This window comes from Lutra lutra, chromosome 8 (assembly GCF_902655055.1).
Source record: "Lutra lutra chromosome 8, mLutLut1.2, whole genome shotgun sequence".
In the NCBI taxonomy this organism is placed as follows: Eukaryota; Metazoa; Chordata; class Mammalia; order Carnivora; family Mustelidae; genus Lutra; species Lutra lutra.
The window spans coordinates 43967527-43990708 of NC_062285.1; positions in this window are offsets into that span (position 1 = coordinate 43967527).

Consider the following 23182-nt stretch of genomic DNA (forward strand, 5'->3'; position numbering starts at 1 on the left):
TGCCTCTCTGCCTACCTGTGATCTCTCTCTCTGACAAAAAAAAAAAAACCCACAAAAGACAAAAAACAGACATACATGCATACATACAAAAACTTATTGTCAGGCAGCCCCGAGTGATGGTACCAATGACCCAATGCAAATTACATACATTCATGCTTAGTGTTTAGAGCAACCTTGTCAAAATTTTGTTATTGTTTCATAAAAAATCTTTTTTTTTTCTATGTGTGCTACTTGTTTTATGCAGCCTACTGGTTTTATATAATCAGGTTTAAGTACCAAAAATATTAAATATTTTTGGTCTATATATAAATACTTGAATATATTTAGGAGCAAATTTTACAAAGATATAATTTATTCTAATTGCCATGTTCTATGAATGAGAGATTTATTTTATTATTTAATTCTTGCCCCATAAGATACTCCCCAAAAGTTTTTCTACCTTTTTTCTTGGAGAGGGGAGGGGTTGATAAGGTTGCTCAGTTGATATAACAATAGATTTATGGCAGCTATAATCCACTTAAATAATGTCATAATCTCTCCTTACCAAAAGGCATCTGAAGTTTTTGATGTCATGTCTCCAATAAAGGGTCCTATAGTTGGGAGTTTTGGAGAATAATGATGGTGAATTTAAAAATATTTTAAATGAGGGGCACCTGGGTGGCTCAGTGGGTTAAGTCTCTGCCTTCAGCTCAGGTCATGATCCCAGGGTCCTGGGATGGAGCCCCACATTGGGCTCTCTGCTCAGCGGGGAGCCTGCTCCCCCCCCACCTCCGCCTGCCTCTCTGCCTACTTGTGATCTCTGTCAAATAAATAAATAAAATCTTTAAAAAATATTTCAAATGAATACAATGTATTTTTCTCAAGCAGGAAGCTCAATCTGTTCTTTTAGCTTTAGGTATCTTTCATAGCTCATCAATATAAGATTGAAAACCACAGTGGATAAACTGAAATGCATCACTAAATAAAAAACAGGAAGTAAGTCAATGATTACCTTCCCTGTTGTATAAATATGTGAAGAAATATATTGAGCACACATCAGTTCCATCAACAATATCATTGAGTAATCTCTACCTGTATGTTTGCCCCAAATAGTTTTTATATTTAACTTATCATACCTTGATTTAATTTGCAGTACAATGACTGACTCACCCCCAAAGAATAAAAGAGAGTCTGTGATAACCTTAATTTCAACAAGTCAAGTCCTGTTTATTGATAACCTTGAAATGTTAGCTTATGTTCTAAAAGCACAAATACATTATTTAAAGATGCATTTGTAATTAATTTCCCAAACAAGGAAAATTTGAGAATAAAAGAATAAAAGACGCACTATTAATTGTAATGAAAAGAGGGAATAAACCTGGACAATCTTGGCCATAACGACTTCAATTACTAAACATTGTTGACAGTTAACCAATATACCCTTTTCTAAATTCCACAGTCTGAATTTGCCTTCTGTTTGCATTCATGATTCCTACTGTAGAGTCTAATTTAGACAAAAAGAATGAAGATGAACAGCAAAGAGTCTGTACCCAGACTGCATTGGTTCAAACCTCAGTTCTTCCACTTACTATTTGTGATGTCTTGGGAAATTTACCTAAACTCTCAATTACTTATTTCCTTTACCTTTAAGTGGGACTGAAGAGTTCGGTAAATATTTCGTGTATTTGTGAGGATTGATTAGGACATAAGATATTTAAAACTGTCCTTAACACGTAGTAAATGATTAATAAATATAAATTACTATTATTGGCTGAAATATACTACAGTCAGTTCTGTATATAAAAATCGGAGGGGAGGAAGGCCAAATTGTATTTTCTTATTATATTATCTTACTTTTTCATAAACAGAAGAATTAATGATAAAGTAAGTCTATACAATGAAGAATGAAGTTTTGGTGACTAGATATGAGGAAGAATCTCAATTTTGCTCCAGCTTATGTCCCTGCAGATTGGTGTGTGAACATTGTAAGAGAAGTTTATTTATTTCCAAAGATTTTTTTATTCCTTTTTAAAAAAATTAACATACACTGTATTATTTGTCCCAGGGAAATCAGTCTGTGAATCACCAGGTTTACACATTTCACAGCACTCACCATAGCATATACTCTCCCCAATGTCCATAACCCAACCACACTATTCCTACCCACCCCCAACCCCCAGCAACCCTCAGTTTGTTTTGTGAGATTAGGAATCTTATGGTTTGTCTTCCTCCTGATCCCATCTTGTTTCATTTTTTTCCTCCCTACATCCCATGACCCCCTGCCCTGCCTCCCAAATTCCTCGTATCAGAGAGGTCATATAATTGTCTTTCTCTGACTGACAATTTTTGCTTAGCGTAATACCCTCTAGTTCCATCCACGTCTTTACAAATGGCAAGATTTCAGGGTTTTTGATAGTTGCATAGTGTTCATATATATATGAACATATATATATATATACCACCTCTTTTTTATCCATTCATCTATTGATGGACATCTAGACTCTTTTCATAGTTTGGCTATTGTGGGCATTGCTGCTATAGACATTGGGGTGCAGGTGACCCTTCAGATCACTCCATTTGTATCTTTGGGGTAAATACCCAGCAGTGCAATTGCAGGGTTGTAGGGTAGCTCTATTTTCACTTTCTTGAGGAACCTCCACACTGTTTTCCAGAGTGGCTTCACCAGCTTGCATTCCCACCAACAGTATGAAAGGGTTCCCCTTTCTCCACATCCTTGCCAACATCTGTCATTTCTTGATTTGTTCATTTTAGCCATTCTGACTGGTGTAAGGTGGTATCTCATTATGGATTTGATTTGTATTTTCCTAATATCGAGGGATGTTGAGCACTTTTTAAAGTGTCTGTTGGCCATTTGGATGTCTTCTTTGGAGAAATGTCTGTTCATGTCTTTGGTCTATCTCTTGATTGGATTATTTGTTCTGTGGGTGTTGAGTTTGGTAAGTTCTTTCTAGATTTTGGATGCCAGCCCTTTATCTGATATGTCATTTGAAAATATCTTCTCTCGTTGTTTTTGTCTTTTGGTTTTGTTGACTGTTTCCTTTGCTGTGTAAAAGCTTGCTATCTTGATGAAATCACAACACTTCATTTTTGTTTTTGTTTCCCTCACCTTTGGAGATGTATGTAGCAAGAAGTTGCTGTGGTTGAGGTCAAAGAGGTGGCTGCCTCTGTTCTCCTCAAGGATTTGGATGAATTCCTGTCTCACATTGAGGTCTTTCATCCACTTGGGGTCTATTTTTTGTGTATGATATAAGGAAATGGTCCAATTTCATTATTCTGCATATGGCTATCCAGTGTTCCTAGCACCATTTATTGAAGACACTTTCTTCCCCCCATTGGATATTCTTTCCTGCTTTGAGGAAGATAAGTTGACCCTAGAGTTGAGGGTCCTTTTCTGGTTTTCCTATTCTGTTCCACTGATCTCTGTGTCTGTTTTTGTGCCAGGACCATACTGTCTTGATATTACAGCTTTGTAATAGAACTTGAAGTTTGCAATTGCATTGCCATCTGCGTTGGTTTTCTTTTCCAACATCCCTTTGGCTATTTGGGGTCTTTTCTGCTTCCACACAAATTTGGGGATGATTCATTCCAGTTCTGTGAAAAATGTGGATGGTATTTTGATAGGGATTGCATTGAATCTGTGGATAATTATGGATAGCATAGACATCTTCACAATATTTGTTCTTCCAATCCATGACTATGGAACATTTTCCCGTTTCTTTGTGTCCTCCTCCATTTCATTCATGACTATGGTATGGTTTTCTGAGTACAAATCCTTTTTGGTTAGATGGAGTCCTAAGTATCTAATGGTTTGGGGTGTGATTATACATGAGACGGACTCCTTAATTTCTTTTTCTTCTGTCACATTGTTGCTGAGCCAAATGCAAGTGATTTCTGTGTATTGATTTTATATCCTGCCACTTTATGGAATTCCTGGATGATTTATAGCAATTTTGAGGTGGAGTCTTTTGCGTTTTCCACAGAAAGTATCCTATTGTCTGCAAAGGGTGAGAGTTTGACTTCCTCTTTGCTGACACCTTTTATTTCTTTTTGTTGTTTGATGGCTAAGGCCAAGAATTCTAATACTATGTTGAACAATAGTGATGAGAATGGGCATCCCTGTCGTGTTCCTGGCCTGAAGGGGAAAACTCTCAGTTTTTCCCCACTGAGAATGATACTCTCTGTGGGCTTCCCATAGATGCCCTTTATGATGTGGAGGTATGTACCCTCTATCCCTCCACAGTGAAGAGTTTTGATCAAGAAGGGATGCGTTAATTTGTCGAATGCTTTTTCTGCATCTTTTGAGAGCATCCTATGGTTCTTGTTCTTTCTTCTATTAAGGTAGTAGAAGATTTCCATTGATAGATTTGTGGTTGTCAAATCACCCTTGCAGCCCAGGAATAAATGTGATTTGGTTGTGATGAATCATCCTTTTAATGGGCTGTTGGATTCTATTGGCTAGTATATTGGTGAGAATTTTTGCATCCATATTCATCAGAGATAGTGGTCCGTAATTCTCCTTTTGGGTGGGGTCTTTGTCTGGTTTTGGGATCAAGGTAATGCTGGCCTTATCAAAAGGGTTTGGAAGTCTTCCTTCCAGTTCTGTTTTTTGGAAAAGTTTCAGAAGAAGAGGTATTAAATCTTCTTTAAATGTTTGGTAGAATTCCCCCGGGAAGCCATCTGGTGCTGGACTCTTGTTTCCTGGAGGACTTTTGATGACTGCTTCAATTTTGTTGCTGATTATGAGTCTCTTCAGGTTTCCTTTTGTTCCTGATTCAGTTTTGGTCATTTCTATGTTTCTGGGAATGCATGGATTTTTTCAAGACTGCCTGATTGGTTGACGTAGGCTTGGCATTCTATGTTCTTATACTTGTTTGTATTTCCTTGATGTTGGGTGTGATCTCTCCTTCTTGATTCATGATTTTATTTATTTGGATCCTTTCTGTGTTCTTTTTGAGAAACCTGACCAACGGTGTATCGATCCTATTAATTCTTTTTCTAAGAAGCAGCTCCTAGATTCGTTGAATTGTTCTACTATTCTTTTGGTTTCTACTTCATTGATTTCTGCTCTAAACTTTATTATTTCTCTTCTCCTTCTGGGTTTAGGCTTTCTATGCTCCTCTTTCTCCAGCTCCTTTAGGTGTAGAGTTAGGTTGTGTATTTGAGACCTTTCTTGGTTCTTGAGAAACGCTTGTAGTGCTATATACTTCCCTCCTAAGACTGCCTTTGTTGCATCCCAAAGATACTGAGTGGTTGTGTTTTCATTCTCCTGTGTTTCCATGAATTTTTAAAATTCACCTTGATTTGACTGGTTGACCCATACATTCTTTAGTAGGATGCTCCCTAGCCTCCATGCATTTGAGTTCTTTCCACCTTTCCTCTTGTGATTGAAATTCATTTTCAAAGCATTGTGGTTTGAAAATATGCAGGGAATGATCCCAATCTTTTGGGATGAGAATGAACATGGCCCCCTCCCTATCTCTGGCCCTGGAGCTGAAAGCTCAGGCCCCACTCTTCAGTGTGCCCTCACAGAAAATCGGTAAATCTTTTGTGTCCCCCCGGTCTCTGTCTGCACTTTGCTCACCGGACTTGTGACCAAGCATTTCTGTCTCTGGCACATGACCCAGTTTGGAGTCTCCAAACCCAGCAGACTCCTGCAGCATGCTCAGACACCACTCCTCCTGGGAGAGGAAGGGGACTCTCTCCAGTCGTGCCCCTTCTTGGGCCCCTTCTCAAAGAGCATTGGCCAGACTGTGCTGTGGATCACAGTTTATGGCAACCTCCAGCTTAGAGCCCACTCCTGGGCTCACTCTTTGCAGCTGGCTTCCCTCTCCAATACCTGGGAGCTCTGCTGCCCTCAAGTGCCCTTGGTCTTCCTGGGACCCCAGGGATCCTGAGACTACACTGTCCCATTGAGGGTTCCACCCCCTGCCCAGCTGCCAGAGCACCACTCCTCACCAGAGAAGACTTCCAAAAGTTCTGATTTTGTGCTCTGCTGCCCCTAGCACTTGGCAGTAGCCAGCTGACAGAGGATCCCTCCCTGCAGAGTTTATCTTCCCACCTATCAACTTAGACTCACTTTTCTTTACTTCCTGCCTTGTGGAAAGTGGTCGCTTTTCTGTTTGTAGAGTTGCTGCTATTCTTTTCTTGGATCTATGCTTGAATTTGCAGGTGTTCAGAATGGTTTGATAGCTCTCTAGCCAAATTCCTCATGCCAGATGAAATGAAGGCATCCTAGTCCTCCGCCATCTTGGACTTTCTCTTCTTTCACCAGATAACTTTGGGTACAGTGGACATGTTAAGATGATTAACTCTTCCAGTTAATGCACATGGCATATGCTTCCATTTATTTGTGTCATCTTCCAAGTCTTTGCCCATACATTTACCCACCAACATGCACATATTTTTCCTTCCTTTTCCACCATGTGTTCAGTATACCATGTCTTCCTCATTCTTGGTTATTTTTATTCCTAGATTTATTTATTTATTTATTTATTTTGCGTGATGCAATTGTCAATGGCACTGCTTTCTTAATCTCTTTGTGAAAGTTGGTCATCAGAATATAGAAATACAAGTTGGGGCGCCTGGGTGGCTCAGTCGGTTAAGTGTCTGCCTTCAGGTCAGGTCATGATCCTGGGATTATGGGAATGAGTCTGGCACTGGGCTCACTGCTCAGCAGGGAGTCTGCTTTTCCCTGACTCTCTGCTGCTCCCCCTGCTTATGCTCTCTCTCTCTGTCTCTCTCTGTGTCAAATAAATACGTTCTTTAAAAAAAGAAATGCAACATGTCTTTGTATATTGACTTTGTATCCTGCAGCTTTACTGAATTTATTTATTCTAATTTATTCTAATTTATTTATTTCTAATAAAAATTATTTTTTATGGACTTCTTAGGAATTTCTACATATAGTATCATGTCATCTGCAAATAGTGACCATTTTCTTATTCTATTTAGATTTCATATTTTTTTTGTTTTGTTTTGTTTTTTCATCTAAATGGTTTGGCTACGGCATTCAATACAATGATGAACGAAAGTGGTAAGAGTGGGCATCTTTATCTTGTTTTTGCTGGTCGTGGGAAAGTTTTCAGCATTTCACCCTCGACTATAACATCAGCTGTGGGCTTTTCATATAGGGCCTCTGTTTGGTTGAGGTGTATTCCCTCAGTACCCAGGTGGTTTAGAGTCTTTATCATAAATGTATATTGAATCCTGTCAAGTGTTCTTTCTGCATCTGTTGTAACAATCCTAGGATTTTTATCTTTTATTTTGTTAAGGTGGTGTGTGCTATTGGTGAATGTGCAGATGTGGAATCATCCTTGCATCCCTGGAATAAATCCCACTGGATCACGTTGTGTGATTCTCCTGATGGATTGTTGAATTGATGTTGCCGATAATTTGTTGAGGATTTTTTGCATCTCTGTTCATGAGGGATATTGGCCTTTCCTTTTCTTGTAGTATCCTTGTCTTGTTTTGGTAGCAGGGTACTGCTGCCTTCATGAAATGAGTCTGGATGTATGACCTTCTCTCCTTTTTTAAAAACAGTTTGGGAAGGGTTGGTATTAATTCTTCTTCTACTGTCTGGTTAGGACTCCTCAATGAAACTGTCTGGTCTTGGGCATTTGTTTCCTGGGAGGATTTGATTATCAAATCAATCTTTTTACTAGTGATCAGTCTGTTCAGATTTTTTTTTTTCCTTCACCGTTCATTCTAGGTTGTTGTTAGAAACTTACCTGTTTCTTCTAGGTTGTCCAGGGTGTTGGCCTCTACTTGCTCATAGTACTCTCTAATGATCCTTTGTATTTTTGTGATAGTCATTGTAATAGCTCATGTTTCTTTCTTTTTTTTAAGAGTTGTTCACATTTTTAATTTAAATTCAGTTAGCCAAGGTATAGTTTTTGATGTAATGGTCAATGATTCATTAGTTGCACATAACACCCAGGGCTCATCTCCACATGTCCCCTCCTTAACACCCATCACCTAACTACCCTGCCCCCCACCTACCTCTCCTCCAGTTTGTTTCCTATGATTAAGTCTCTCATGGTTTGTCTCCCTCTCTGAGTTCTTCCCATTCAGTTTTCCCTCCTTTCCCCTGTGGTCCTCCACACTATTCCTTGTGTTCCACATATGAGTGACACCATATGCTTATTGTTGTTCTCTGCTTGATTGATTTCATTTAGTATAACCCCCTCCAGTTCCATCCATGTTGATGCAAATGGTGGGCATTCATCCCTTCTGATGGCTGAATACTATTCTATGGTATGTATGTACCACATCTTCTTTATCCACTCCTCTGTTGAAGGACATCTCAACTCCTTTCAGTTTGGCTCTTGTGGACATTGTTGCTATGAACGTTGGGAAGCATGTGCCCCTTCTTTTCACTGCATCTGTATCTTTGGGATAAATACCCAGGAGTGCAATTGCTGGATGGTAGGGCAGCTCTACTTTTAACTTGAGGAAACTTCATGCTGTTTTCAAGAGTGACAGCACCAGCTTGCATTCCCACCAACAGTGTCAGAGAGTTCCCCTTTCTCCACATCCTTGCCAACAGTTGTTGTTTCCTGTCCTGTTAATTTTAGCCATCTTAAATGCTGAAAGGTAGTATCTCATTGTGGTTTTGAATTCCCTGACGACAATTGATGGGAAGCATTTTTTCATGGACTGTTGGCATTTTGTGTGTCTTCTTTGGAGGAGTGTTTCTTCCTGTCTTCTGCCCATTTCTTGAGTTGTTTCATTGTTTGTGGGCTGTTTGAGCAGTTCTTTGTAGATCTTGGATGCCAAACCTTTATCTGTCAGGCCATTTGCAAATATCTTCTCCCATTCTGTAGGTTGCCTTTTAGGTTTTTTTTTTTTTTTAATTAATTAATTTTTTTAAAGTTTCTTTTTAGTTTTCCAGAATTCATTGTTTATGCACCACACCCAGTTTGTTAATTGTTTCCTTTGCTGTGCAGAAGCTTTTTACCTTGATGAAGTCCCAATAGTTCATTTTTGCTTTTGTTTCCCTGGCCTTTAGAGACATGTCTTGAAAGAAGTTGCAGTGCCCAAGGCTGAAGAGGTTGTTGTCTGTATTCTCCTCCAGGATTTTGATGTGAGACAGGAATCAATTATCTTTCTTCATTGTATTTGAGCCCTCTCTCTTTCTAGCTAAAAATTTGTCAGTTTGGTTTAACTTTCCAAAGAGGGCATTGATCTTTTGTCTTTTTAGTCTCCATTGGATTTATTTCCACTTTCCTTTTTGTTATTTCCTTCTATTTACTGATTTGAGGCTTTGCTTGCCCGTCCCTCCGCCCCCACTTCTTTCCCATGTGTATTAGGTTGGTTATTGGAGAGCTTTCAGATGGATTGACGAGGACCTGAATTTCTATGAACTTCCCCCTGGAGCTACTTTGGCTATATCCCATAACTTTTCATAGGTTCTCTTTTTCATTTGTCTCAAGGTACTTTAAAATTTTCTTCTGATTTCTTATTTGACTATTGGTTGTTTACTAGCATGTTGTCGAATTTACACATATTTGTGACTGTCCCATTTTCTTCTTGTGACTGATTTCTACTTTCATACTATTGTGGTTGGACAAGATTTGAACCAGAGCATGAAGGGAGCATTCAGTTTAAAGGTTAGTTCCCTGGGGTATTTTCTGAGGGCAGACCATAACTTCCATGGGGACAGAGGAAGATTTTTGTGAGATTGGGTAGGGAGAGGTGGTCAACCCTTGTTAGAATTATTGGTTACTACCATGTAAGCTGTGTACCACTGTTCACACTGTAGCCCTGATGCACATGTACTTCCTTAGAAACATTTTCCAGGAGGTGCAAGGTGGCCTTCTCTAACAGAAAGGTGCCATGTGGGTTCATGGCATGGCCCCAAGTCATAAACCAGGACATATGGTAAATTGGGGCATCAGAATCTGACTTTCTGTTGGAAGCAACAGGAACAGGGCATGGTGAGTTTCATGACAATAGCTGAGGCCAAAGTGACCCACTGGGTGTTGGTGATGGGTAGGGTAGTGGGGTCTGTGGTCTGTCTCATCAGAACCTGTGGAATTCAGGGAAACCCTCCTGTCTGTTGAGTTGTGTGGAAACAGGTAGACAGCAGTCTCTGGTCAGGCAGGAGGGTCACACCAGAGGGGTAGTGTGTGGTGGGGGCCAGTGCTCCTTTTCCATGAAAACTGATTGGGATCTGGTGACTGTGATTCCTAGCAGCAGCATGGGGAGAGGAGGGCGGTGGTGGTGCACACTTCCTAGGGTTGTGGTCAGCACTAAACTGGAGCCCATTGAAGTGAACTATGCCTGGCACAGAAGGTGCCCAGTCACTGTAGCTGTGGGCACTGTGCCTATGGCACTTTCATGCCAGGGGCTCCCATGCTGTGGCCTCCTATTTTTCATCATCTTCATGGTCATGAGCCTCTGCTCCTGCCCCATGGCCCTTGGGGTACTGCCCTCGGGGTACTGCCCTCCCTCCATCTGGCCCTCATCCTCTGCCTTGTGCAAGCCAATGCCACGGTAGCCTTCTCAAGAGGCAGCTCTGTCAGTCCCCTGATGGAACACTTCTATCGGTCCCCTGTGAGGTGAAGACGATGCCCTGCCCTGAAAGAGGCTGCAGATCCCCAATCAGGGGAGCCACGTCTTCCTTTTCAGCCTGGCCGGCCCTCCCCTCAGTCCTCCTCAGGGAAGCTGTCATCCTTCCTCAGGTGACAGCTCTGACCTTAAAAACCAATGTTGTGTTTCTCCATGCTTGAGTTCATCCATGGCATGTCTTTTGAACATCTCAGTGGGTTTTCAGGAGTCCTGCAGGGCTGTCTGCTCAAAGAGGGGATGAACTCGGAGGGCCAGCCTTCCCTGCCACTGCCCTCTGCATGTCCCTGAGCCCTGCAGCCAGCTGTCCCACTGAGTGCTGAGGGACCCGAGCCAGCCCATCCTGAGCCCAGGCTGTGTCAGCAGTGTAGACTGATGTGTGCCAGGAGCGGTGGGCAGGTGGCATGGGCCAGAGGCAGGCAGTTTCTCTTCCTTATTTCTTTCCCCCTCTCCCTCCCAGAGGTAGCTCAGAGCAGCCTCCACACCCCACATCACAAGATCCCTTGACCTGTGCCTCCAGCATTCAGCTGGTGAGCTTGGTGGCTTCCCATTGCTTCTGTCTCCCACACCTGCACTCATGGCATTTCCTGAATTAGGGGAAGGATCGTACCCCTCTTCCTATCCAGCACTGAGCCCACCCACCTTTATGTCTTCCATGGATGTGCTTGGAAGCAAGCTCGCCCACAGGAAATCTAGCAGCCAAATGGATCCGAGTCATGACCACTGAATTAGTGATCCAGGATAGAGAACAAACCAGCTCTGAAACCTGTCCCACACTCTATGACCATCTCATACTAAAACAGAAACAGTGATAGCTTTCTGGATTATGACATGGCATCTTTCTCTACTTACACACTCTGGAATGCATAGGTGCTGATCCTGAATGAAAAGTGACCATGGCTCCTGTGGGCTAGGATTAACAGGTAAAGTATAAAAGTTTAGTGAAATTTGAATTCGAGGCATAGAATGAATAAATATTGATGACGAAATACTCCCAAGTAGGACAAATGAACATTGTGTATCAAAGTTTTTTCTAATAGATCACTGAAAGAAAAATCTTGTTTATTGTTTAATTCCGGTCGAGTTAGCATACAGTGTTATATTAGTTTCAGGAGTACAGTAGCGTGAGTCAATAATTCTATATGTCACTCACTGCTCATCAAGAAAAGTGCACTCTTAGTCCCCTTCATCAATTTCATTCAACCCTCCATTCACCTCCCCTTTGGTAACTGTCAGTTTGTTCTCTGTTGTTAAGAATCTGTACTTTGGGGTGCCTGGGTGGCTCAGTGGGTTAAGCCTCTGCCTCGGCTCAGGTCATGATCTCAGGGTCCTGGGATCGAGTGCCGCATTGGGCTCTCTGCTCAGCGAGGAGTCTGCTTCCCCCTCTCTCTCTGCCTGCCTCTCTGCCTACTTGTGATCTCTCTCTGTCAAATAAATAAATGGAATCTTCAAAAAAAAAGAATCTGTATTTTGGTTAGTCTCTTTTTTTCCCTTATGTATGTTTGTTTCTTCAGTTCTACACAAGAGTGACATCATACGGTATTGTCTTTCTCTGACTGACTGCTTTCACTTAGGATAATCCTCTGTTGATCCATCCATGTGGCTGCAAATGGCAAGATTTCATTCTTTTTATGGCTGAGTAATACTCCACTGTGTGTGTGTGTGTGTGTGTGTGTGTGTGTACACACACATCTCTCTCAGCTCATTTAGCACTTTATCAGTGGACACTTGGGTTACTTCCATATTGTGATCTTGTAAATAATGCTGCAAGAAACATGGGGGTGCATGTATGCTTTTGAGTTATTGTTTTAATATGTTTTGGGTAAATACCCAGTAGTGTGGTTGCTGGATCCCAGGGTAGCTCTATTTGTAACGTCTTTAGGACCCTCCATACTGTTTTCCAGAGTGGCTGCTGCAGGTTGCCTTTCCACCAACAGTGCATGAGGGTTCCCCTTTGTCCACACCCTCCCACCACCTGCTGTTCCTTGTGCTGTTGATGAGACCCATCTGACAGTATGTGCTAATATCTCAATTTACTTTTGATTTGCATTTCCCTGAGCTTGGGTGATGGTGAACATCTTTTCATGGGACCGTTGGCCATCTGCATTTCTTCTTTAGAGAAATGTCTGTTCATGTCTTCAGGCTATTTTTTAACTGGATTGTTTCTTTTTTGGGTGTTGAGTTTTATCCACTCCACATATTTTGGACACTATCCCTTTACTGCATAAGGACATTTGCAAATATCTTCTCCCTTTCAGTATGTTGTCTTATTATTATTACTTCTTCCTAGTTCTTCTGCCGTGGCGAAATTTTTTATTTTGATACAGTCCCAGTAGTTTATTTTTGCTTTTATTTCCTTTGCCTCAGGAGACAGTCTAGAAAAATGTTGCTTTGGTCCATGTCAAGAAGTTACTGTCTGTGCCCTCTTGTAGGATTTTTATGGTTTCAGGTCTTCCACTGAGGTCTTGAAACTGTTTTGAGCTTATGTGTCTGTATGGTGTAAGGAAGCAGAGTAATTGCATTCTTCCTTGCATAGCTGTTCCAGTTTTCCCAACACTGTTTGTTGTAGAGACTGTCCTTTTCCTTTTCAATACCCTACCTGCTTTGGGGAAGATTAATTGGCCACATAATTGTGGGTTAATATCTGAGCTTCTATCCTGCTCCCTTGGTCACTGTATTTTTGTGCCAGTGCCTTACTGTTAGGATGACTACAGCTTTGAGGTATAACTTGAAATCTGGAATTATGACTCCTCCAGCTTTGTTTTTCTTCTCAACATTACACTGGCTGTTCGGAATATTTGGTGGTTTCATACAAATTTTTAGGAGTGTTTTCTTGAGTTCTTTTTGCTTAACTTTAATTCAATGAGCCAATTTATAGTACATCATTCGTTTTAGCTGTAGTGTTCAATAATGGATCAGGTGTGTATAACACCCAGTGCTCATTGCATCACATGCCCTCCTTAATGTCCATCACCCAGTTACCCCATCTCCCATCCACGTCCCCTCCAGCAACCCTCAGTTTGTTTCTGTAATGAAGAGTGGTTTTTCTCCTTCTCTGATGACTTCCCATTCAGTTTTCCCTCCCTTGCCCTGTGATGTTCTGTGGTGTTTGCTAGGGTTGGCTAGGCTTAATTTATCGGCCTTTTAATACAAGATGCCCATGCTTAAATAAGACATTGTCTTAAGAGTATTTTACAGTGAGTAAAGGTTAGCATGTAACTCAAATGGTTACGGAGAGGAACCAAATGTTCCAAAGCAACACTTAAGACAATATTTCTTGACATTTATGTTTTGTGGTCAAAATAAGTATAAATTGAGTTGCTCTGTGACTCTTCTTCCAGATGAATTCGCTGGCCCTGTCTTTCTGGTCTTGACTAAAAGCATCTTCTCAGGGGGCTTCCTTAATTAGCCCCTCTGAATAGAACGGCTCTCTTAGCCTTTAGCCTGCATTCCCTCCCATCTTTGATACATTGATTATATCCCATGCTCTTTGTAAGCCCCAAGGTGGGACTAGAGCCATACATTTGCACTAAGTACACACTCCATAAATATTTGTTAATTGAACAAGTATGGCTTTCTTTTTAATCAAAAATATCCATGTTTTATCCGTGAATTTTTTTTACCATATCAGAATATATTTGGAGAAAGCTATTGCTCCATGAATACACATCTGTCAAGGCTGTGGCTCGATTATATCCTGTGCCTTGCTTCCCTGAGCTAGCTGGAGCGCTCATGACCCATACATGAAGCTCAGCTTCAAACCTTAGGGGTGAGTTCTGTGAAGGCACTGGGGGGCAAACTGGGGGTGAGTCCTGCTGGACACCACTGTGTCATCTGGGGCCAGATGTGACATGACCACCCCCTCTTTCCCTAGCTTTTTCCATCTTCCTCTACCCTCTGTCAGCATGTGGGTTTCCCACCAACCCTATCTTTGCAGACAAACTCTGATAGGGCCCATGGCTTGGGACCCCAATGACATCCCAGAGTCTTGTTATATCCAGTGTCAGAGGTTTCTGGGGCCCGGACATGACCTTTTATCCTGGAATATGCCCCGTGAGGAGTCTCAGGAGAGTCTAGGAGTCCAGGAAAGATCAATGGGTGGTTGCGGCTGTAGCTCAAGCAACTCTGGGAGATCATGCTGGAGGCCGTCTCCCATCTCAGTCTGGCTCTTTTGCTGATTGCCAATGTGACCTAGGAGAGTCACTTCCTCGGAGCTTCAGGCTCATCTTTTCTAAAATGAGGAGTGTTTTTAGATTAATTGGTTCATGCAAGACTATGCAATGAACTCCTAGGAAGTTCTGGGCAGTCTCCAAGATGGATTCTACCTCAGGAGTTCTAACTCCCATCATCCCTGCTCCTATGGAGTTCCCCCAGTGGACACAATGGCTGTTCCTTGGAGATTCCCCAGGACAACACTGCACTAGCACGTGTCTCCAGGGTGTGCCCCCAGGCCATCTGATGTGGCTGAGGGGCCATGAGCAATTCTGAACTCAAAGCAAGGTTTTGGCTGTGGTGTCTTGCACAAGAATAGCAGTGCCTGGGTCAGGCCTTCACTGCAACAGCTGAGCCAACTTGCCCAGGACACTAGCCCCATGACACCGCGAGGGCACTCGGAGTCCACAGTTAAGTCGGGCAATGCGACAAGGGATTCTACATCAGGGTAGTTGATGCAAGGTATCATTTCCCAGCAAACATGACAAAAAACATTTAAATGACAGAATAGTAAGTAGTTACAGGTACTCTATACTATGGCAGTGATGGAAAAAGTGAGGGTTGAGGGTCAGGAAGGGGAATGGGAGTTCCAAGAAGCAGGCTGGAGTTGTCAGGGGTTGGGGGTGTCTCCTGAAGGAAGGGATCAGGAGGCTTATCATGGGTTCCAACAGTGCAGCATCAGGATGTGAGCTGGGCCTGACCCAGGACCCCCAGGGGCCCTGAAGGGATTCTAGCTCCAGAGGATCCACAGAAATGCAAATTGGCCTGAGCAGAGCCTTCTGTGGTCTGTCTTCTTGGTTCCTGGGTATGGCTATTTTTCTGCTTCTGGAGGCTGTTGATTCTCCTTTGTTTTCTTCGGAGCTGCACTATTTTGTGTGGATTCAGGGCTGGTAGTTGACACAAATTCTTCCTGAAGAGAAGCGGAATAGAAGCCATCCTTGTTTCCCAAGTAGGCCTGAATAGATTCCACAGTAATAGCCCTGTCCCAGGCCCCTGGGCCTTCATGTGCATGCCAACTCTGAGATTTTAGAAAACATCTTCTGTTCTTAACAGGTTGAATTAGTTTGGTTTTTAAAAAATTCAGCAAAGTCACACTCTTCATCATTTCTACCACTTTCTGCAAACATTGAATGAACAAGGTTGTACAGGATGAAGAATGGGCTTTGTGGCACTGTTTAGCCACTGTTGCCCCCATGTGGCCACTGTCGAGATAGCACGTGGCCGAATGTGTTCTGATCTACCAGATTTGAAGGAAAATAAGACAGAAGGTTGGTCCCTGAATTCCTTAGCTCCTCAAAACCGTCCTCTAATTTATGGGCAATATTCTAAATCGAGTATATCTTAACTAGATATTAGGGTTAGGGTCAGGGTAAAGTTACATACATTAACTATGAACAGTTTTTTGTAGGTCAATCTTACCTGCCTAAAGTTTTTTTTTTTTTTTTTTTTTTTTTTTTTTAAATACAATGGGAGAGGATATAGTCACCAAAGCACTGAGCATATGACCTGTCCCCGGAAATAGGTCACTACACATAATGATTGTTTCATCTTAGCTGAGGACCAGGAGTTGGTCCTACAGCTACTTGGCAGGTAGCATCTGTGGCAAGCTGGTCATCTCTCTCCGACAGCCACACCCAGCTCAGCCCATCCTCTGCTCTGCTCAAGGGCAGCAAAGGTGCAGGTGCAGGTGGGGCTCCCTCCTGTCAGGCACGGCTTGCTTCCGACAGGTATACAAGTGGGCCAGCTCACATGCACGTGACGTGTTCTTTTGGTTCCTTGCTGTCTGCCTCCCCTTTCTGTCAGCCTGGTCCTGAACCTTTAACTCCTGGGAGAACTTGGGTTTGCAGATTTCTGTTGACATTTTGATGTCTAGGTCTGTGTTGCCTTTGTTCCCTGTCCTTTGGTCGGAGATTAAGGCAGGAAAAGTCATCCTACTCTGAAAGCAGTGAAAGAAATATCAAGTGTGCTCTGCCCCCAGGACCTCGGGCTTGAAAGCAATGGCCAACTACGTACTTCATGTTCTACACAATCAGCTTGAGGAACTCATAGGTGCATGTGACATGTAATCATACTGAAAGAAATCTCGTTACTGAACTTTTGCCTTGCAGAAGACAGTTTAGGGACACCGCCCCTCGCCCACGCTGTCATTTCTGGTCTGGCCACTGCCCAGTCACACTGACACATGTAGCCACACAAGGGCACAGCTGTGACATCCTCCTGGAGCACCCCTGGTCCTCTTGCCCCCTGATCTGGCCAACCCTGCACACCCTCAGTCTTCCCGAGCATCTCCTGTCGTGACACAGCTGTGATCACCCTCCTGGAGTATTCCCCGTCCACCTACCCCCAGTTGTGGCCAACCCTGCACACCCCCCATCCTCCTGAGTGTCCCCTGTAGTGGCACTTGTCACACAAGGCTGTTCTCTAGCTCTGTCCTTTCTGCTTGGAGTAGATCTTTCTCACAGATTCCTAGCTGGATGATTGGTGAATGAATGGTTTCAGGATCTTTTGTCCTGGAACAGCAGGCGTCCTTCAAAACCCTGATGGGCAGGGGGAGTCTCTGTCCCTCTCTGTGCCCCCAGGCTCGGTGGATCATAATGTCCAGGACAAGGGATTTGGAAGTCCTCCCAGAAGAAGTTTGTTCTATGAAGGTGGCTTCCTTCTGAGATCATTATGAAAGCACATTGCGTGGACATTCCTGTGGGACAGAAATCATGCTACTGTATTGTATTCTCCTTGCACATGGTGGCTAACAAAGAGGAAACACACGCTCACACTCACAAGTTCACACTTACACCTCCATTTCTGAGCATCACTGCCATGTAATTGACAGTGAATTCTCATTGGGCTGCAGACCTGTAGATGCGTCATTCAAGGTGTCAATAGAGGAGGCATGACATGGTGTTCTGGCTAAGAGGATGGAAGTCCTTGCCTCTGGGGGTGAAGAAATTAGAATTTACCCAGAAGGCGCTACATTCTACTCAAGGAGGGGACATGATCCTGAGACTTTAGATCAGCACAGACTTCTTTGTAAAGTCCTCTGTAAAGATTTTCTGTTAGGTGTCGCAGTCCACGAGGTCTCTCTGACAATGACTCCACTCTTACATTGTGGCTTGAAAGCAGCCACAGACCATCCATAAGTAACGCCACACTTAATTGACAGAATACATTGGGAAGCCTCATTTGGCCCATGGGTAGTAGTTTCCCACACCCCAGATTTGCAACATGTTGGAGAATGGGGGAGAGGGCTCTTCTTTTCCAATGGCAGAGTGGGACTACATTTTCCAGTGGCTGGGTAGGAGTATGCTGGAATCTATCTTGCCTGATCCCTGACCTCTCCACTCAAAAGGAAAAAAAGATGAGAGAGATTGGCCAACAATTAAAGCCTGAGGAATTCTCCCACTTTTCTCTGTAGGCCTCAAGCTTCCCACAATACGTTTGTCTGTGGTTGAATTCCATGTGGGTATTGTTTGGCTGAGTCAGTCCCAATTGCCTGGTGGGTGTATCTTGCGGGTTATGTACCACACAGATGGTCATCTTGTTCAGGCCAAGACCATGAGCACACTTAGGGTTCTCCCGAGTTAGTGGAGGATCTAGCATGTGTGGGCTTCAGGACAAGTCTGATTGAGCCCTCAGCAATGATATGGAGCACCTGGCTTCCTGGGCCCTCTGTAACACGGGCTCAGGCCGGCCTAGGCTACTTCTGCAGTTGTGATGGAAAAGCCCCAGGCCTGGGTAGTCCACCCCATGTTTTGTTCTGCAGGCTGAGGGCCCAGGTCCCTCCCACCTCATTGGCTGAGACCAGGTCACATGCTCATGGATGAGCCAATCCCTGGAGCTGGGGAGTGGAGCCGTGGAGTGGAGCCGTGGAAACAGGCTGTTAGGACCTCTGTGGTAATGACTTTTGTAATGGCCATGGTGAAAGATCTTCTGGGATGCATCTTTTAATAAAACGAGTATTAATTTCTGATAGTAAGTGGGTCCAAGGTGCTGGCTTAGCACCTAGCACCTCAGTCCCAGCATCTGAGGACAACTGTACTACTCTGCAGAGCCATGAGAAAGAACAAGGTGGATGGACACTGGTCTGGAGTGCACAAGGGAAGGGTGCGGGGGTGGGGCGGTGAGGGGTTGGGGATAATAGGCCAAGATGTATCTCCAACTTATCTAGGTTCAAGAAGGTGTGGGGAATCCTTGGCATTTCACCGTCCATCATTTTGCAGATGGAGAATATGTCTTTTGCATGGAGTATGGCAAGACTTGTTCCAAGTATTCTCTAGTTGGTACAGAAGTCGGGGAGACAGCACCCTCCACCGGCTAGGACAGGCGTCAGAGGCTGAGTGCTCTCAAGAAGGTGTCTGGCTTTGGCAGGGCTGTCAGCTGCACACAGGACTGACGAGGACAGTCACAGTTTTGTTCTGAGGATGGAATATTGGAAGAATGCGGTGCTCTGTGTAATCCGTGTAGCTCCAGGGTCCCCAGTCTGGAGAGTTTGGGAGCCAGGACTCTGGGACAGAAGTATGTGGTTAGGGCCTAGGGCATGGCAGGCCTAATGTGCAGACGCTGATTCAAGCTCCCTGGGGTCTGCATTTAGGGCGGCTGTCAAGCTGTGGCTCAGGCTTGAGTTTGTATCCATGGAGGACCTCCAAGTGGGGGTGCCCTCAGGGGGCAGTACAGGTTTCTCCTAATCTGGGGGTTTTGTGCAGCTCCATAGGGCACAGTTTCCTTCTGGAGGGCAGGCAGAGTCCTGTGGTGTGGCTCCAGAGTCCCCAGTCTGGAGGGCTTGTGGGCCAGGACTCTGGGACCAAAATCTGAAAACACAGGCTAGGGTTAGGGATAGGGCCTAGGGCATGGCAGGCCCATTTTGCAGAGGCTGAGGTGAGCTCCCTGGGATCTGAAATTAGGGTGGGTGTCGGGTGGTCACTCAGGCTGGTGTATGTGACTATGAGGGCTGCTGAATGTGCGGGAGAACTCAGGGGGCCATGAAGGTTTTTCCCACCCTGGGGGTCTGGTGCAGTTTCAAATAGCATGGTTGCATTCTGGGAGACAGGAGGAGTCCTGTTTTGTAGCTCAGGGTCCCCCAGATGGAGGGATTCAACACCAGGCCTCTGAGGACAGATGCTTGGAAAACCCAAGCTAGGATTAGGGTTAGGGCCTAGGGGTATGGCAGGCCCTATCCGCTGGCTATGGGATGGCTGAGGGGAGGGCGGGGCTTAAGATGAGTGTCAGAATGTTCATTAGTGTCCATGGGGGGCATCTGAAAGTGGGGGTGTCCTCGGGGGCCGAGCAGGTTTCTCCTAATTTGGGATTTTGTGCAGCTCCATAGGGCACGGTTTCCTTTTGGAGGGCAAGCAGAATCCTGTGGTGTGGCTCCGGAGTCCCCAATCTGGAGGGCTTGTGGGCCAGGACTCTGGGGACTGAAGTCTGAAAACACGAGCTAGAGTTAGGGATAGGACCTAAGGCATGGGAAGCCCGATCTGCAGATGCTGAGGTAAGCTCCCCAGGATCTGAAGTTAGGGTGGGTGTCAGGCAGTCACTCAGGCTGGAGTTTGTGTCCATGAGGACCGCCAAATATGGTGCTGGCTTCAGGGGGTGAAGGAGGTTTATCCCGCTCTGGGGGTTTGGCGCAGCTCCAAATAGCAAGGTTTCATTCTGGGGGACAGGAGGAGTACTGTTTTATACTCAGAGGTCCCCCACATGGGGGGATTCAAGACCAGGCCTCTGGGTATGGATGCCTGAAAACCCAACCTCGGGTTAGGATTAGGGCCCAGGGGCATGGCAGAACCGATCTGATGGCTCTGGAGCCAGCTACCCAATGGGCTGAGATGAAAATGGGGCTCAGGCTGAGTTTCACAATGCGGGTTTGTGTCCAGGGCTGCCTCCAAAAATGGGGGTTACTTCAGGGGCAATGAAGGTTTTCCCTACTCTGAGGGTTTCACACAGTTCCAAACAACAAGGTTTCCTTCTTGGGGTCAGAAGGAGTTCTGTATTGTGGCTCAGGGGTCCCCCACATGGAGGGATTCGACACCGGGCCTCTGGGGACGGATGCCTGAAAACCCAAGCTAGGGTTAGGATTAGGGCCTTGCGGCATGGTGGGACAGATCTGCTGGCCCTGAGGCGAGCTATCCTGGGCGATCGGGTTGGGGTGGGCTCAGGCTGAGTGTCAGAATGTGCAGTGTCCACAGCAGGCCTCCAAATGTCAGGGTGACATCAGGGTCCTTGTAGGCTTCACCTAATCTGGGGTTTTGTACACCTCCATAGGGCACGGTTTCCTTCTGGATCGCAGGCGGTGTCTTGTGGTATGTTTCTGGAGTCCCCAGTCTGGAGGGCTTGTGGGCCAGAACTCTGGGGACTGAAGTCTGAAAACCCAGGCTAGGGTTAGGGATAGGTTCTAGTGCATGGCAGGCCCAATCTGCAGATGCTGAGGGGAGCTCCCTGGGATCTGAAGTTAGGGTAGGTGTCAGTCTGTGGCTCAGGCTGAAGTTTGTGTCCATGAGGGCCGTCGAATTAGGAGATGGACTCAGGGGGCCATGAAGTTTTTTCCCGCTCTGGGTGTTTTGCACAGCTCCAAATAGCAAGGCTTCATTCTGGGGGACCGAAGGGGTCCTGTTTTGTGGCTCAGGGGTCCCCCATATGGAAGAACTCAAGACAAGGCCTCTGGGTATGGATGCCTGAAAACCCACCCTAGGGTTAGGATTAGGGCCCGGGTCATGGCAGGCCCATTCTGCTGGCTCTGGGGTGAGCCCCCCAGGGGATTCAGTTGAAAATGGGGCTCAGGCTGAGGGTCACAATGTGGGTTTGTATCCAGGGCGACCTCCGCTAGTGGTCGTGGCCTCAGGGCCCATGAAGTTTTCTCCTACTCTGAGTGTTTTACCCAGTTCCAAATAGCAAGGTTTTCTCCTGGGGAGCATCAGGAGTTCTGGTTTTTGGCTCAGGGGTCCCCATATGGAGGGATTCAATGCCAGGCCTCTGGTGACGGATGCCTGAAAACCCAAGTTAGGGTTAGGGATAGGGCCTAGGGCATGGCAGGTCTGATCTACAGACGCTCAGGCGAGCTCCCTAGGATCTGAAGTTAGGGCAGGTGTTCGGCGGTCACTCAGGCTGGAGTTTGTGTCCATGAGGGTAGCAGAATGTGCGGGTGATTTCAGGTGGGCCATGAAGGTTTATCTTGCTCTGGATCTATCCCCTCCATGAACACCCTTTCCTGCAATCTGAACTTTATTGTTACCTTGGCAACAGTAGAGAACACTAAGTGCCTGGAAACCATGACACTGCCTTTTCTGTCTGCCACAAAACTGAAAGTTTAACTGAGGTCACCTTAGCCACCAAACCTTTCATCAAATTCCCTTCTGCATGCGCTTCCTCTTAATGTTTATCAAGTCCAGTGGCCTCATCACCAAGCGGATAGGTCAGGTGTACTGTCTCTTCTAGTTCTGCTACTGTTATTCTGTATCTGTTAGTCCTGCGGACGGAGCAAAAGCCTGAGGGACACTAAAGAGCAACTTAGAGTGAGGTCTTTCCCCTTCCGTGGGCTTCACATTTCACTTCTGACCTAGCCATTCACCTCTGAATGGCTTTTTTTTTTTTAATTAAAGATTTTATTTATTTGACAGAGATGACAAGTAGGCAGAGAGGCAGGCAGAGAGAGGGGGGAAGCAGGCTCCCCGCCGAGCAGAGAGCCTGATGTGGGGCTCGATCCCCACAGGACCCCGAGATCATGACCTGAGCCGAAGGCAGAGGCTTTAGCCCACTGAGCCACCCAGGCGTTGGCAGCTCTTTGGCAAAGGTAAAAGGCCTTTCCTTTCTGTTGGTTTGACACAATAAACTGTTTCCAGTGGTTTAGACAGGGGATAGTCTTTATTTTAGAGGAAACAGTCGTCTCTGGGGCCCCCTTCTTATCCACCTTTGAAGTTGGGAAGAGTCAGACAGATCTCTGTTCAGATTATTAGGAAAACTTGGAATGCTAGTCATTTAAGATTTTGTCAGCAGGCGGCACTTCTCTCCTTAGTCACTAAATACAATCTCTCCAATAAAAGAAATACTGCTTTTCTTGGCTTCTACCGAGTTCCTCAGAATTGGTTAGCCACCCCAACATTTCTCCCCGGTTCCTTTCCACAGTGATTTAGTCTACAGTATCTCTTTATGTATTTTAATTTTATACTTTTCCCACGAGATTTGAAGTTGTTTATAGCATACAGTGTACAATGGCAAAATATGAGGAGGAGAACAGGAACTGCAATAAAGAATACACAATTTGGTTCCGAGTTGTGGGTAACTGGAGCAAAAATACACACAAATGTGTGCCATTCCTCTGGATGAATGGGCAGCGGGAATGACTTTTCTAATTTTCAATGAATTTGAAATTAAAATGAAAGTTGTTACCTGGGGTTGTTAGAGACGAGTTTCTGCT